The sequence below is a fragment of the Macaca nemestrina genome, chromosome 18 (genome assembly GCF_043159975.1).
Source record: "Macaca nemestrina isolate mMacNem1 chromosome 18, mMacNem.hap1, whole genome shotgun sequence".
NCBI classification, from domain to species: domain Eukaryota; kingdom Metazoa; phylum Chordata; class Mammalia; order Primates; family Cercopithecidae; genus Macaca; species Macaca nemestrina.
In genome coordinates this window covers 13,382,618-13,396,201 of record NC_092142.1, presented here as the reverse complement: position 1 = coordinate 13,396,201, position 13,584 = coordinate 13,382,618, and the positions used below count along the sequence as shown (strand labels likewise).

At 42.4% G+C, this 13,584-nt stretch overlaps 1 protein-coding gene and 1 long non-coding RNA gene across 10 annotated transcripts in view; both read right to left on the bottom strand.

The window, feature by feature from the left end:
• Window positions 1–13,584, bottom strand: part of LOC105467743 (shisa family member 9) — a 344,353-nt gene that overhangs the window by 204,998 nt on the left and 125,771 nt on the right. The window lies entirely within an intron of this gene.
• LOC139359833 (uncharacterized) overlaps window positions 1–13,584 on the bottom strand; it is a 170,521-nt gene that overhangs the window by 138,325 nt on the left and 18,612 nt on the right. The window contains exon 3 of one of the 8 annotated variants that reach the window (XR_011616318.1): window positions 3–6,945. The exons of the other annotated variants lie outside the window; for them this stretch is intronic. This is a non-coding gene — a long non-coding RNA (uncharacterized lncRNA). Of the gene's footprint in view, window positions 1–2; window positions 6,946–13,584 lie in introns of those variants that run through there. 8 annotated transcript variants of the gene reach the window in all.

The window sequence follows — 13,584 nt, the reverse complement described above, 5'->3', positions numbered from 1 at the left end:
GAGCAAAACATGATTACAAAAGACAGGCAAGAATGTCCTTTCCGCTTTCAGAACCTGGGACCAACACTGTGTGTGTGTGTGTGTGTGTGTGTGTGTGTGTGTGAGATCATTCCCTGCTTTCTTTCTACTTACAAAATTACATTGAGAACAAAGCCTGATTTCTCAACTGCAAAGTAAGGATAATAATAGCCCTTAATTTACAAGTGGTTGGTGAGACTAAAATGAAATAATTCATATAAATAGGGCTTTACGTGATATTTGGCACGTAGTAGGCATTTATTAAAGGGTTTTGTGAGCTGCATTTGAGTGAGCGCTTACTGTTGCCAGATTTGTGCTAACTGCTTTACCTCATTTAGTACTGGGGGTGCTGTCCGTGGTCCTGAATTGCCTTTTGCTGTGGGAGCTTTTTTCCCCCAGGAAGCTGATTCTGTCAACCCATACATCATTCCCCAGAAATTCATAACCATGTGATTTTCAGAAAACATAATTTTAGGTCTCTTTGAAAATCAACTTTATGGAGTTATGGCTTATATGCAAGTGCATTCATTTTAATTGTACATTTTGATGACTTTTTACAAATTTATACACCAATGTAACTAGCCCCACCATCAAGATACAGAATATTTCCATTACTCTAGAAAGTCTCATTAGATCTCACCTTAATAAACTCCCAACCTCTGGCCTCAGACAAACACTATTTAGCCTTCTGACACTAGATTTCATTTGTCATTTCTAGATTTCAAATAAAAGAAATTATATAGTATGCACTATTTTATATCTGCCTTCTTTCTCTCTGCATAATTTTAAAAATTCATTTATACTGCTACATGTATCAATAGCTTATTTATTATTGTTGTTAAAGTATATCCCACAAGTAGTTTATCCACTCACCTATGAATAGATCTGGGGGTTACTTTTAGCTTGGAGCTATTACAAATAAAGCTACTATGAACATTAGTGTACAAGACTTTATGTGGACATTTGTGTTTATTTACCTTAAGCAGACATCTAGGAGTAGAACTGATGTGTCATATGGTAAGTGCAGGTTAGACTGTATTTGAAAACAACCAAACTCTTCTTTGTTGTACTATTTTACACCTTCAGTGTATGAGAATTCCAGTCACTCCATATTTTCAACATCACTTGTCATCATCGTCTTTTTCATTTTAGCCAGTCTAATGGGTGGTATCTTATTGTGGTTTTAATTTGCATTTCCCTGATGACTAATGACATTGGAATCTTTTCATGTACTTATTGACCATATGTTTATCTTCTTTAGTGGATTGTCTGTTAAAATCTTTGCCCATTTAAATCTGATATTAATGCCATCAAGAAATCCCAGATCTTTATGATGGAAGTTCTTGGCAGGCAGATCACCTGAGGTCAGGAGTTTGAGACCAGCCTGGCCAACATGGTAAAACCCCATCTCTACTAAAAATATGAAAATTAGCCAGGCATGATGGTACGCACCTGTAGTCCCAGCTACTTGAGAGGCTGAGACAGGAGAATCACTTGAACCTGGTAGGTGGAAGTTGCAGTGAGCCAAGATCACTCCACTGCACTCCAGCCAGGGTGACAGAGCAAGACTCCATCTCAAAAATAAAAAAGTTGAAAGTTACAGGAAGACATAATCATAATCAACCTCAGAATAATGCAATTCACAAGAAAGTCCCCTTTACTCTGAATTATTGAACTCTGTAGACAAACCTCTATCACCAACATGGGATTCTGGGTACAGATACACTGTAGAGAGGTAGGAAGATTGATAGAGTGAAAAAGACCTGTCATGTTATCTCAAACCAACCCTTTCCTAGGCTGGTTGACCCCTTGTGAGTCATTTAATCTCCATCATTCTCACAGTTACCTACAAAAAATAGAGCTAGTGCAACCTACCTAAATATGCTATCAGGAAGACCACAGTCAATGTACATAGTTGTATGCTGCATAGTGAATACTCAAAATATACAGCTATTAATTCTATTCTATTCCAAATATATCAGTTATCTGTTACCATAATAACAAATATCTTGGATTTGTTGATAGCATTAATATCAGATTTAAGTGGGCAAAGATTTTAACAGACAATCCACCAAATAATGTTGACATTAAAACCACCCTCCAAAACACCATACCTTTTTTCTCTTTTAAAAAAAGGATTTATTTAGCTCCCAAATCTGTAATTGGTTATTTAGTCTGGGATCTGCCAGGCAGATCTTTCAGTCTCAGCTCAGCTCATTCACATGTCTAGTACTGGCTGGCTGTTGACTAATGTAGGATGATCTTGGATGGGAGAAGGGAATGACCTGGGTCTGTTTCACACGTCTCTCCTCCTTCATCAGAGTAGTCTTGGCAATGGTAGAGGTACAAAAGAGCAAGAAGAAACACACAAGGGCTCTTCAGCTATAGGCTCAGAATTAGGACATAGTCACTCCTACCATATTCTATTGGCCAAAACAAATCACAAGCCCACACCAAATTCAAGAGGTAGGGAAAGAGACTCCACATCTCTTGTGATAGAAACTGCAAAGTCACATGAAAAAGAGTGTGCATGGAGGGAGGTCTGAAGAATTGGGTCTATCATTACAGTGTGCTATACAAAGCAATCTCCAAGTGGCCCCCCAAAAATAAACTTAACTTTCTTCCTGCCCTCCGTAAGATTTTGCTTATTCTGGACTAAGGCCAAATATCTATGTTCCAATTCTCCCTGATCCCAGAAGAAAGAACATCCCAATGACCTGAGTTTCATAAGACATGAGTTGGCATCACTGCTCCTTAGCAAGTCTAGCTGGGCCAGGAGGAACAGAAGCTGAGAAGTTGGGTCATTTCCAAGGAGATGCTAATGGTGCTCATCACCCCTACCCCCACCAATGCCATTCCTGAATCTTCCCCTCTATCCTACTAAATGAGCTGGAGTCCAAGGAGCCAAGCAGACTACTTCTCTTCTTGGGACAGATAAAGACTCTGGTCTCAGATGGAGGTTTTTTTTTCTTTTTTGAGATGGAGTTTTCGCTCTTGTCACCCAGGCTGGAGTGCAATGGCATCATCTCAGCTCACTGCAACCTCTGCCTCCCAGGTTCAAGCGACTCTCCTGCCTCAGCCTCCCAAGTAGCTGGATGACAGGCATGCACCACCACACCTGGCTAATTTTCATATTTTTAGTAGACATGGGGTTTTGCCACATTGGTCAGGCTGATCTCGAACTCCTGGCCTCAGGTGATCCACCCACCTCGGCCTCCCAAAGTGCTAGAATTACAGGTGTGAGGCACCGTACTCAGCCAGATGGTGCTATCTTAGCAAGCTTTTTTCACTTTTCCAATCATGGGCTGAACCATCTTGGACTTGGATCCTGAAAATAATGGAGGTATATTGGAGCAAATTGGGAAGAACTTCCTTATTATGGACATCTACTGGGTAGTGTGGTCAGCTCACAACAACCACTCCTATTGGTCTCCCAACCCAAGGACATAACAGTGAGCTCCTGGCAGTTTATTTATACAACAGGACACCACCATCTCCCATGCCTGAGTTTGTTGATTTGAATGCAAGTAGACTCCTAATCCAAGCTGGGTCAGAACCCTTTCTTTTGAATGTAAAATTGTAATTATTGGATCTTTCTGGGAAGTTTGGGCTTGGCAGTTACTACTATGATTATGAAGATCATGTGGATTAGAGAAGTGGAAAAAGAAAGGCTTCTGAAAAAGAAAGACATGAAGCACAGAGTAGGAAATAGAATCTAAATGGCTTCCAAATTCCTGGTTTGGGTTCTTACAGTGGAAATGTGTTGGTTTTGACTGTCCAGTGCTCATTCTTTCCTGTTCAGGTATCAATACTTTGAGCTTCCTTTGGAGAACCACCTTCCCCGCTCCCGTCAGTCCAGGTCATCAGTCCAGTTTCACCCTAATTGTAGGGGAGGGTATGTCACCTAAGCCTAGCCAAATATGGGCACTGCATGATGATTTCAGAAATGAGAACATTATCCAGTTAGAGCCAGCTAATCCCAGGATTTAGGCAGATGTGACTAGAAGAAAAAATCACCCTATGTTTTCTACTAGACTTGAAGCTGTATGGTTGCAAACCAGGAGCTTCTGGCCACCATCTGGTCACCATGTGAAGAAAGCCTGCCTGAAAATGAGGCCAACACAGCAGAAGGCAGGTCTGAGAAAAGGAAACTAAGTCCTGATAATGTCTCATGGTTTGAGTTCCTTGATCCAGCTCTGACTGAAGCAATATCTCTAGGGAACTTTGCAGTTACAAGCTTTTTGTCTTAGCTATTATGAACTGGGTTTCCTGTTTCTCACAAAGGTCAAAACTAGGACTTCCCTGAATTCAATTGCACTCCTGTCTGCGAGAGATCCCTATCGACTTCCAAATATGGAGGTTGAGTAGCTTCTCTTACAACAATCAAGAGTCATAATTCAGGACCTTTCTGCTTTCTATTACGTAAGGTATAATAGAAAGTGTAATAGAAAGAAGTGGATGAGAGCAGTCTAATATTTACTCTGTACCAGGCACTGTACAAAGGCACTTTACTTCATTACATAGTCAGTTCTGCTGCTATAGTGCAACATAAATGTTTCTAAAAATTACTGCACTCTATAAAACCATGCAATAAAACCTACGGAGTTTATGGGGAAATGAGGTTAGGGGCACACCATTCAAAAACTTCATCAGTGACACATTTTTTAAAGACAGGAGCCTCACATAAAAATGTTGAAAGTTGGACATTGGGGTTGCTTCCTGGATAAAGAAAATGTGGCACATATACACCATGGAATACTATGCAGCCATAAAAAAGAGTTCGTGTTCTTTTCAGGGACATGGATGAAGCTGGAAATCATCATTCTCAGCAAACTGACACAGGAACAGAAAACCAAACACCTCATGTTCTCACTCGTAAGTGGGAGTTGAACCATGAGAACACATGGACACAGGGAGGGAAACATCACACACCAGGGCCTCTCTTGGGGGTGGGGGCAAGAGGAGGGAGAGCATTAGGACAAGTACCTGATGCATGCGGGGCTTAAAACCTACATGACAGGTTGATAGGTACAGCAAACCACCATGGCACATGTATACCTGTGTAACAAACCTGCACATTTTGCACATGTATCCCAGAATTTAAAGTAAAATTTTTAAAAATGTGGGAAGTTGGAAAGACAGTTGCAACACCAGATGTGGGTGGGCATGGCTCACAACTCAGGTAGCTGGCAGATGTTTGAGGTGTGTGTATTTTGTGTATTCCTCTGTGGCTCAGTTTCTTTGAGTGCAGTTTTCTGCATTCGCCTATTGTGTCTCACTGAGGAAATTTCACATGAACACATGCAAAATTCACATTATGCTCAAAATGTTTCCTGATATATCAGTCTCACTTGTGCAAATTCATGTTTTCAGAACAAGTGCTGTAACAGAATTGTCTCATATAAGCCTAGCCTTAACCTCATGATATAGATGTTATTTTTTTAGGCTATAAAGGGAAGACATTGAGGCTCAAAGAGCCAGTGAGTGGCAGACCTAAAATTCAAACCCACATCTGTCAGACTCTACTGCTCACATGCTTTTCATACTGGCATGCTCCATCTGCACTCCAGTGTTTCCTATGATATGTGTATAAATTGCCTTACCCTTGGCTGTCTACTTGTTAAGTCTCAGGAATTACACAAGATCTTGCACTGAAATATAAGCCTTGGCACAGTTAGTGGTTGGTGCCTGTATCATATTGACCACTCTACCTCATGCATCGCATCTGTAAAATGAAACATTTGCTACTTACCCACCCCATGGAGAGGGTGCAATGGCTGAATACACTATTATCAAGGCAACAGAGCTCATTCAGCTCCCAAAGCATGAATAACTGGGGTTTCTTCATCCAACCTATTCCATTTGACAGAGGAGGAAACCAAGGGCCAGAGAAAACAAGGGATTCATCAAGGTCACACAGGAAGGCAGAGGCAGAAGAGGGATTAAAATCTGGAACTGTGCATCCCCAGTAAAGTTATTTCCCAATATACCCAGAGTAAGATCCATGGTAATCACAGTGCCCTGCGGGACCTGGTTTGGCCATTGTTTCCTTACAATAGCCCCCCTCACCATCAACACAACAGAGATATAGAAATGGCTGGAAGGTATGGGCTTAGCCTTCCGAGCTTTGCAGTTCTGCAGTCACTTGGCTACACATAAATCCACAGCTCATTAGTCTGACACTGAGTAATAGCCCTGTGCTAGAAGCCAGGATAATCAATCATTCAACCGATACTTAGAACTCCCCTGTCAGTGACGCACTCATTTTGGCCATGAAGGGGTCTTTGGGATTCATTTTCCCCATTGCATTCCTCTCCTATAAATGTTTTTATAGAATTTGCCTGCCCAGAAAGTTGCATTTATTAAAGAATAATTAATTCTTTCCTACCACATTTTATTCATCAAAGCCTTAAAGAGCTGCCCGTTAGTGCCTGTGGTCTACAAGAGATAACTGTACTACACAGGGACACTATACAATGTCGCTGTAATTCTAGCCAAGAGCAGAAAAACATGATGTTTCAACTCACTCATGTGGTCCGGATCTCAGGTTGAGTTCCCTAAGAAGCAGGTTCTGAAATCAATTTTGAGTACAGACAGGTTCTTAGGAAGGTGATCTCAGAAAGGGGAATGGGGAAGTTAGGGAAGGGAAGCAAGCCAATATAGCATTAATGGGCATGTTACTGCAGTGGGCAACTGGGCTCAATCCTATGAGAGACCACTGGGAATGCTGTTGGATGTGCCTTAGCATGGACTCACCCAAGGAATGAGAAAGCTGGGTGACTACCATTGGCTGAGGGCTGCTCCCAGGAGCATCAACTCTCCAGCACTTCTAGAAGCACTTCATCTCACCTGCAGGAAAGCAGCATGTCAGAGAAAGCCCACAGACAGTCTGAGTCGGGGGTTCTTGCAATAGGATTCCATCAGTGCCTATGAGAATGGAGGTACCAAGATGTGGACAGGGCGCCAATACACCTGCTACACCTGGCTATAGATAAATACTCTGCTTTTAAAACTCATTCAAAAATCTAAAAACAGTAATTATAAATGACATTGATCAAGTGCCTACTGTGTACCAGGCATTATGCTAAACACTGGATATGAATGATCTCATTCAGTCCTCACAGCAGTATCATGAGGTAGGTGCTGTAATTATCCTCAGTTCATAGACGTGGAAACTGATTCTTAGAGAGCTTGAATAAATTGCCTAGGGTCAGGAGGTAAGGAAGAAGAAGAGCTGAGATTTGAACCTCTAGGCCTCTGGCTCCCAGCCTTTGTCTTTCTACTACTTTATGCTGTCATAAATCACAAAAGTGACGAGATGGATGTGGATCTATCTAATTCGGGAAGGTGAGAGGTCGACAAGAGAGATGGGTTCAATTCTTTTGATTTTTAGATCCCACAATTAAGTGAGAACATTCCCTGTCTGCCTTTCTGTGCCTGGCTTATTTCACTTAACATAGTGATCTCTAGTTCCATCCATGTTGTTGCAAATGACAGAATCTCATTCTGTGTTTGTTTGTTGTTTGTTCGTTTGTTTGTTTGTTTAGACAGGGTCTCACTCTGTCGCCCAGGCTGAAGTGCAGTGGCACAATCTTGGCTCACTGCAGCTTTGACCTCCTGGCCCAAGTGATCCTCCCACCTTAGCCTCCTGAGTAGCTGGGACCACAAGCGTGTGCCACCACGTCCAGCTAATTTTTTGTATCTTTTTGTAGAGACGAGGTTTTGCTGTGTTGCCCAGGCCAGTCTCAAATTCCTGAGTTCAAGTGATCCACCTGCCTTGGCCTCCCAAAATGCTGGGATTATAGGCATAAGCCACCATGTTTGGCCAAGATCTCATTCTTTTTATGGCTGAATAGTACTCCATCGTGTATATGTACCACATTTTCTTTATCCATTCATCAGCTGATGCACACTTAGGTTGCTTCCAAATCTGGCTATTGTGAACAGTGCTGCAACAAGCACAGGAGTGCAGATCTCTCTTTGATATACTGATTTCCTTTCTCTGGGGGTCTATACCCAGCAATGGGATTGCTGAAGCATATGGTAGCTTGACATACCTACTAGCTGCCCACAAAAGTTAAAAATAAAAAAAAAATTTAAAGGAGAGAGATAGGCACCTAGCCTGGAAGGTTATATCTAGGGAAGGTCTATGTAGAAGACCTCTATTGCATTTGCATCCATTCCTCAGTCTTCTAGTAACAGCACCTTTACTTTCCTTTGGGGAAGGACTCCTCCCCCACTCACACTCCATGTACTTTTGAAGTGTTGACACCCCCAGCTGGCTCCAGAACATCATCCAATCCTGACCCATCAGAGAAGTTCACCACCATCTGCAGACACACTGATTGATTCAAGGATGGTCATATGACCCCAGCTGTTCCAACGACACTGTATGCCATAATTTGTCAATAGGCAGAAGCTCTTTTCCATGGGGACTGCTGAGCTGAGGGGCAAAACTGCTGAAGGCTTTTGATATGGTTTGGCTGTGTCCCTTCCCAAATCTCATCTTGAACTGCAGCTCCCATAATTCCCACGTGTTGTGGGAGGGACCTGGTGGGAGATAATTGAATCATAGGGGCGGTTTCCCCCATAGTGTTCTCGTGGTAGGAAATAAGTCTCACGAGATCTGATGGTTTTATATGGGTTTCCCCTTTCACTTGGCTCTCCTTCTCTCTTGCCTGCCACCATGTAAGACATGCCTTTCACCTTCCACCATGATTGTGAGGCCTCCCCAGCCAGGTGGAACTGTGAGTCCATTCAACCTCTTTCTCTTTATAAATTACCCAGTCTCGGGTATGTCTTTATCAGCAGCATGAAAACAGACTCATGCAGCTCTCTTTACCATTTCCTTGGGAGAACCTGCCTACGAATGAAGCCAAAAAGAGACAAATAGAACCCAATGATAGAGGCAGATTTCTTTTTAAAAACCTTTCTTGAAGTGTAACTTATATTCTCTAAAATGTGCCTACAGTAAGTACACCGTTTGATCAATTTTGACACATACATACAGTCAAGACCACCATGACAATCAAGAAATAGAATATTTTCATCACCTGAGAAAGTTCTTTCACACCTGTTTGCAGCCAATTACCCCCACCCCAGCCCCAAGCAGCCACCATCTACCTTTTCAGAATCTCATATAAACAGAATCATACAATATACACTTTTTAGAGCTTGGCTTCTTTCAGTATACTTTTTTTTTTTTTTTTTTAAGACTGAGCTTCACTCTTGTTGCCGAGGCTGGAGTACAGTGGCACGAACTCAGCTCACTGCAACCTCCACCTCCTGGGTTCAAGTGACTCTCCTGTCTAAGCCTCCCAAGCAGCTAGGATTACAGGAGTGCACCACCATACCCAGCTAATTTTTGTATTTTTAGTAGAGATAGGGTTTCACCATGTCAGCCAGGCTGGTCTCGAACTCCTGACCTGAGGTGATCCACCTGCCTCAGCCTCCCAACACTACACACTCTTCAGTGCCTGCTTTTGAGATTCAGCTATGTTTTGTGTGAATCAATATTCATTATTTTTTATTGCCAAGAATTATTCCATTGTGTGGATGTACCACAGTTTGTTTATTCATTCTCCCATTGATAGACATTTGGGTTGTTTCCAGCTTTTAGCTATCCTGAATAGAGCTTCTATGAATATTAGTGCAGATCCTTTGTGTGGACATAATTTTCAATTCTCTTGGATAGATACATAGGAGTAAAATTGCAGGGTTGCATGCTAAGTGTATATTGGATTTTATAAGAAACAAAAAGCTTCAGTTTATAAGAAACAAAAAGCAGCCTCTTTGGGGCACCTGTGACTAGCTAGATTCCTGGAAATTTTGCTACATGACCCAATAAATAGTATTAATTGCTTAAGGAAGTTTGAGAAGGTTTATACTGCTGCCTATAACTGAAAGAATATTGATGGAGTCCATTCTTCAGATAAGAACATCCAAAAACGTTGGCCAGAATTTCCAAAGAAAGCTGAGGACTCTTCACCCAACATTTGTCAACCAACAGACAATTCAATGTTGAGAACAGAAATCTTAGGGATCACCAAAGTTTTCGTTGTTCAGTAAATGGGCTATACCCCAAAAGACCCAGATACAGCAGTGGGGGAGGGAGGTACAAACAAGCTCCAGGTCTCTTTCAGGCCATGAAACTCCAGGTAGTCATGGTACCTTGAAGACACAGACAATGACTTTCAACCTTAAAACCTAAATGTTGACTCTGATCAAGGAGGGTAGGGGCACTGGTTTCCCCTTCCTGCAGCCAAAGTCTCTGAGCTTCACATCCTTCTCCTATAAAATGGAGAGAATACTAAGTATCATAGCTAACTGGTAGTCTTCCATCATGTCAGGTGCTTTATCTGCACTACATAGGTAGTCTTATGAGAAGACTCCCATCACTACTCACATTTACAGGTACGAAAAGTAGGACTTAAGGAGGTCTGAATTGACCCACAGTGAATGTAAAATGGTGCAGCTGCTGTGAAACACAATATAGAGGTTTCTCAAAAGATTAAGCATAGAACTACCATACGACGCAGCAATCCCATTTCTGGATACATAAAGAGTTGAATTCTGGATCTCAAAGAGATATCTGCACTCCCATGTCCATTGCAGCATTATTCACAACAGCTAAGAGACAGAAACGACGGAGACGTCCATCAAGAGATGAATAGAGAAAGAAACTGTAGTAGGTGTAGTCATACAATGGAATATTATTCAGCCTTGAAAAAGAGGGGAATCCTGTTATGTATGACACATAGATGAGACTTGAGGACATTATGCTAAATGCATAAATCAGTCACAAAGGGACAAATGCTGCATGATTCCACCTAAATGAGGACTCTAACGTTGTCAAACTCATAGAAACAGAAAGTAGTAGGGTAGTTGCCGGGTAATGGGGAGGGGAAAATTGGGAGTTGCTAATCAATGGGCAAAAATGTCTCAATTGTACAAGACGGATGCGTTCTACAAATCTGCCATACAGCATTGTCCCTATAGTTAACTATACTGTATTATACACCTAAAATATTGTTAAGGCCAGGCACAGTGGCTCAAGCCTGTAATCCTAGCACTTTGGGAGGCCAAGGCCGGTAGATCATCTGAGGTCGGGAGATCGAGACCAGCTTGACTAACATGGAGAAACCCCATTTCTACTAAAAATACAAAATTAGCTAGGCATGGTAGTACATGCCTGTAATCCCAGCTACTCAGGAGGCTGAGGCAGGAGAATCGCTTGAAACCGGGAGGCAGAGGTTGTGGTGAGCCAGGATCGGGCCATTGCACTCCAGCCTGGGCAACAAGAGGGAAACTCCATCTCAAAAAAAAAAAAAAAGTGTTTTTAAGAGGGTTGATCTCATGTTAAGTGTTCTTACATTAAAAAAATAAAAAAAGAACTGACCCGCAGTTAGGAAGAAGGAGATCAGCGTGAGACCTATGTCTATGAGATTGCTAAGGAGGCACTCAACTACTATGTCCTACTATTAAATGACTATTAGGAGTGGGGCTGTGTGTTGGTGATTCTCACCCCTGGCTCAATATTAGGATCCTCTGGAGATTTTAAAGAATTTCAATGCCGAGTTCACACCCCTCAACAATTAGGTCAGCACCTCTATAGGTGGGACAGAGGCATGCTATTTTCTAAAGCTCCTCAGGGGTTCCAGGATCCAGGAGCTCCTCCAAAGTTAAGGACTAGTCATCTAGCGAAGTGGCGTTTCAACCTAAGCATGCATCAGAATCACATGAAAGCTTTGTTAACACAGATTGCCAGGCCTCACACCCAGCATCTCTAATTCAGCAGGTCTGCAGTGTGTCCTGAGAATTTGCAGGTCTAACAAGTTTCCAGGTAATACCGTTGCCGGTCTAGGAATCAAATGTTGAAAATTACCAGTCTAGAAAGATAGAGGAAAGTAATAATTAGCCCTTGCCTACCAACATATCCCTGTCTAATAAATAGACAATTATAATAATGTCATAAGTGTTATAATAAATGAAACACAGGGTATTCTGGAAACTCAGAAAAGGGGAAATCCAATATACCTAGAGATTCAGAAAAAATTCCAAGAGGAAATGATGTTATGCTGTTTTATAAGAATCCTCTTAACATGTTGGTATCAATGTCCAGGTAACAATGACCATGCATGAGATAAGACATCCTTCCCCAATATCTGCCCCTTTTACTAGCAGCCATGTTCACACTTGCATTTGACAGATGTTATCGGTAATTGACATCCTGGCCGCACAGCTGCTACATTCATGCAAGCAGAGACAGATGCTAACCAGGCATAGGGAAGTATCACAGGGACCTGCAGATTCAGCCAACACAGGAACTTTGAGGGTCTACTGTGTAGCAGGCATTGTTCAAGGTGCCTTATGTGGAAACTCTGTGGAAATGGGTATTGTCACCCCCTACTTTATAGCAGAAGAAGCTGAGGCTCAGAGAAGTGAAATAGCTCACTTGTCATACAGCCCATAAGTGGCAAAAAAAAGATTTGAACCCAGGTCTGTCTCCTTTCAACTTTCTCTTTCTATCACAGTACACTGCCTCGCAGAAAATCCTGCTCAGCTTGCATGAACCCCAGCACTGGTGGGAGAAAGGAATCCAAATCCTTTCATACATATGTATGGGACTGGCTCCTCCACAGTGCCAAATGGCCACAGGTGCCAGAAAGGGTATTGCATCTGAACCAGCCAAAATCTGTCTCCGCATCCCCGCCTCAAGAGGCTCTGGGCCAACAGGGCTGTCCAGCACCTGGGCTCCAGCTGCCAAAGGCAGGCAGGTGAGCACCAGGCTGTTGGAAGCCCAGGAAGAGCAATGACAGCTTCTCTGTTGCAAATGAGATGTTCTGGGCTTGGTCCCTCCCTACGGCTGCCAGTAAGAGGCCATGCAAATTCTTCCTTTATCCTAGAAAGAGCATGGGCTCTGAAACCAGCAGACCTCGGCTCGATTTGTTCTGTACGTGCTTGAGCTACCTTTACACCTTCTCTGAATTTCTCTCTCCACCTTTAAAATGGAGATAACCAATCCACTAAGTATTAGTGAGGATTAATGGAGAGGAGAAATGAAGAGCTTTAACCCAGCTCCTGGCACATAAAAGGCGTCATATTACTCTTACTTTCTTCTGTTCCTCAGCCTCTCTGTTCCCAGCATTGTAGGTGGTAAATCATATCCTACAGTGCGGTCTTATCAACCCTTCCCATCTTTGTGTTTTACCCCCATCTAGAGTGGGTTGAATAACGTCCCTCTGAAAGATATGACCATGTCCTAACCTCCAGAACCTATGAATGTGACCTCATTTAAAAACAGGGCTCTTTCATCTATGCAGCCAACAGACACATGAAAAAATGCCCATCATCACTGGTCATCAAAGAAATGCAAATCAAAACCACAGTGAGATACCATCTCACACCAGTTAGAATGGCAATCATTAAAAAGTTGGGAAACAACAGATGCTGGAGAGGATGTGGAGAAATAGGAATGCTTTTTTCACTGTTGGTGGGAGTGTAAACTGGTTCAACCATTGTGGAAGACAGTGTGGCGATTCCTCAGGGATCTAGAACTAGAATTAC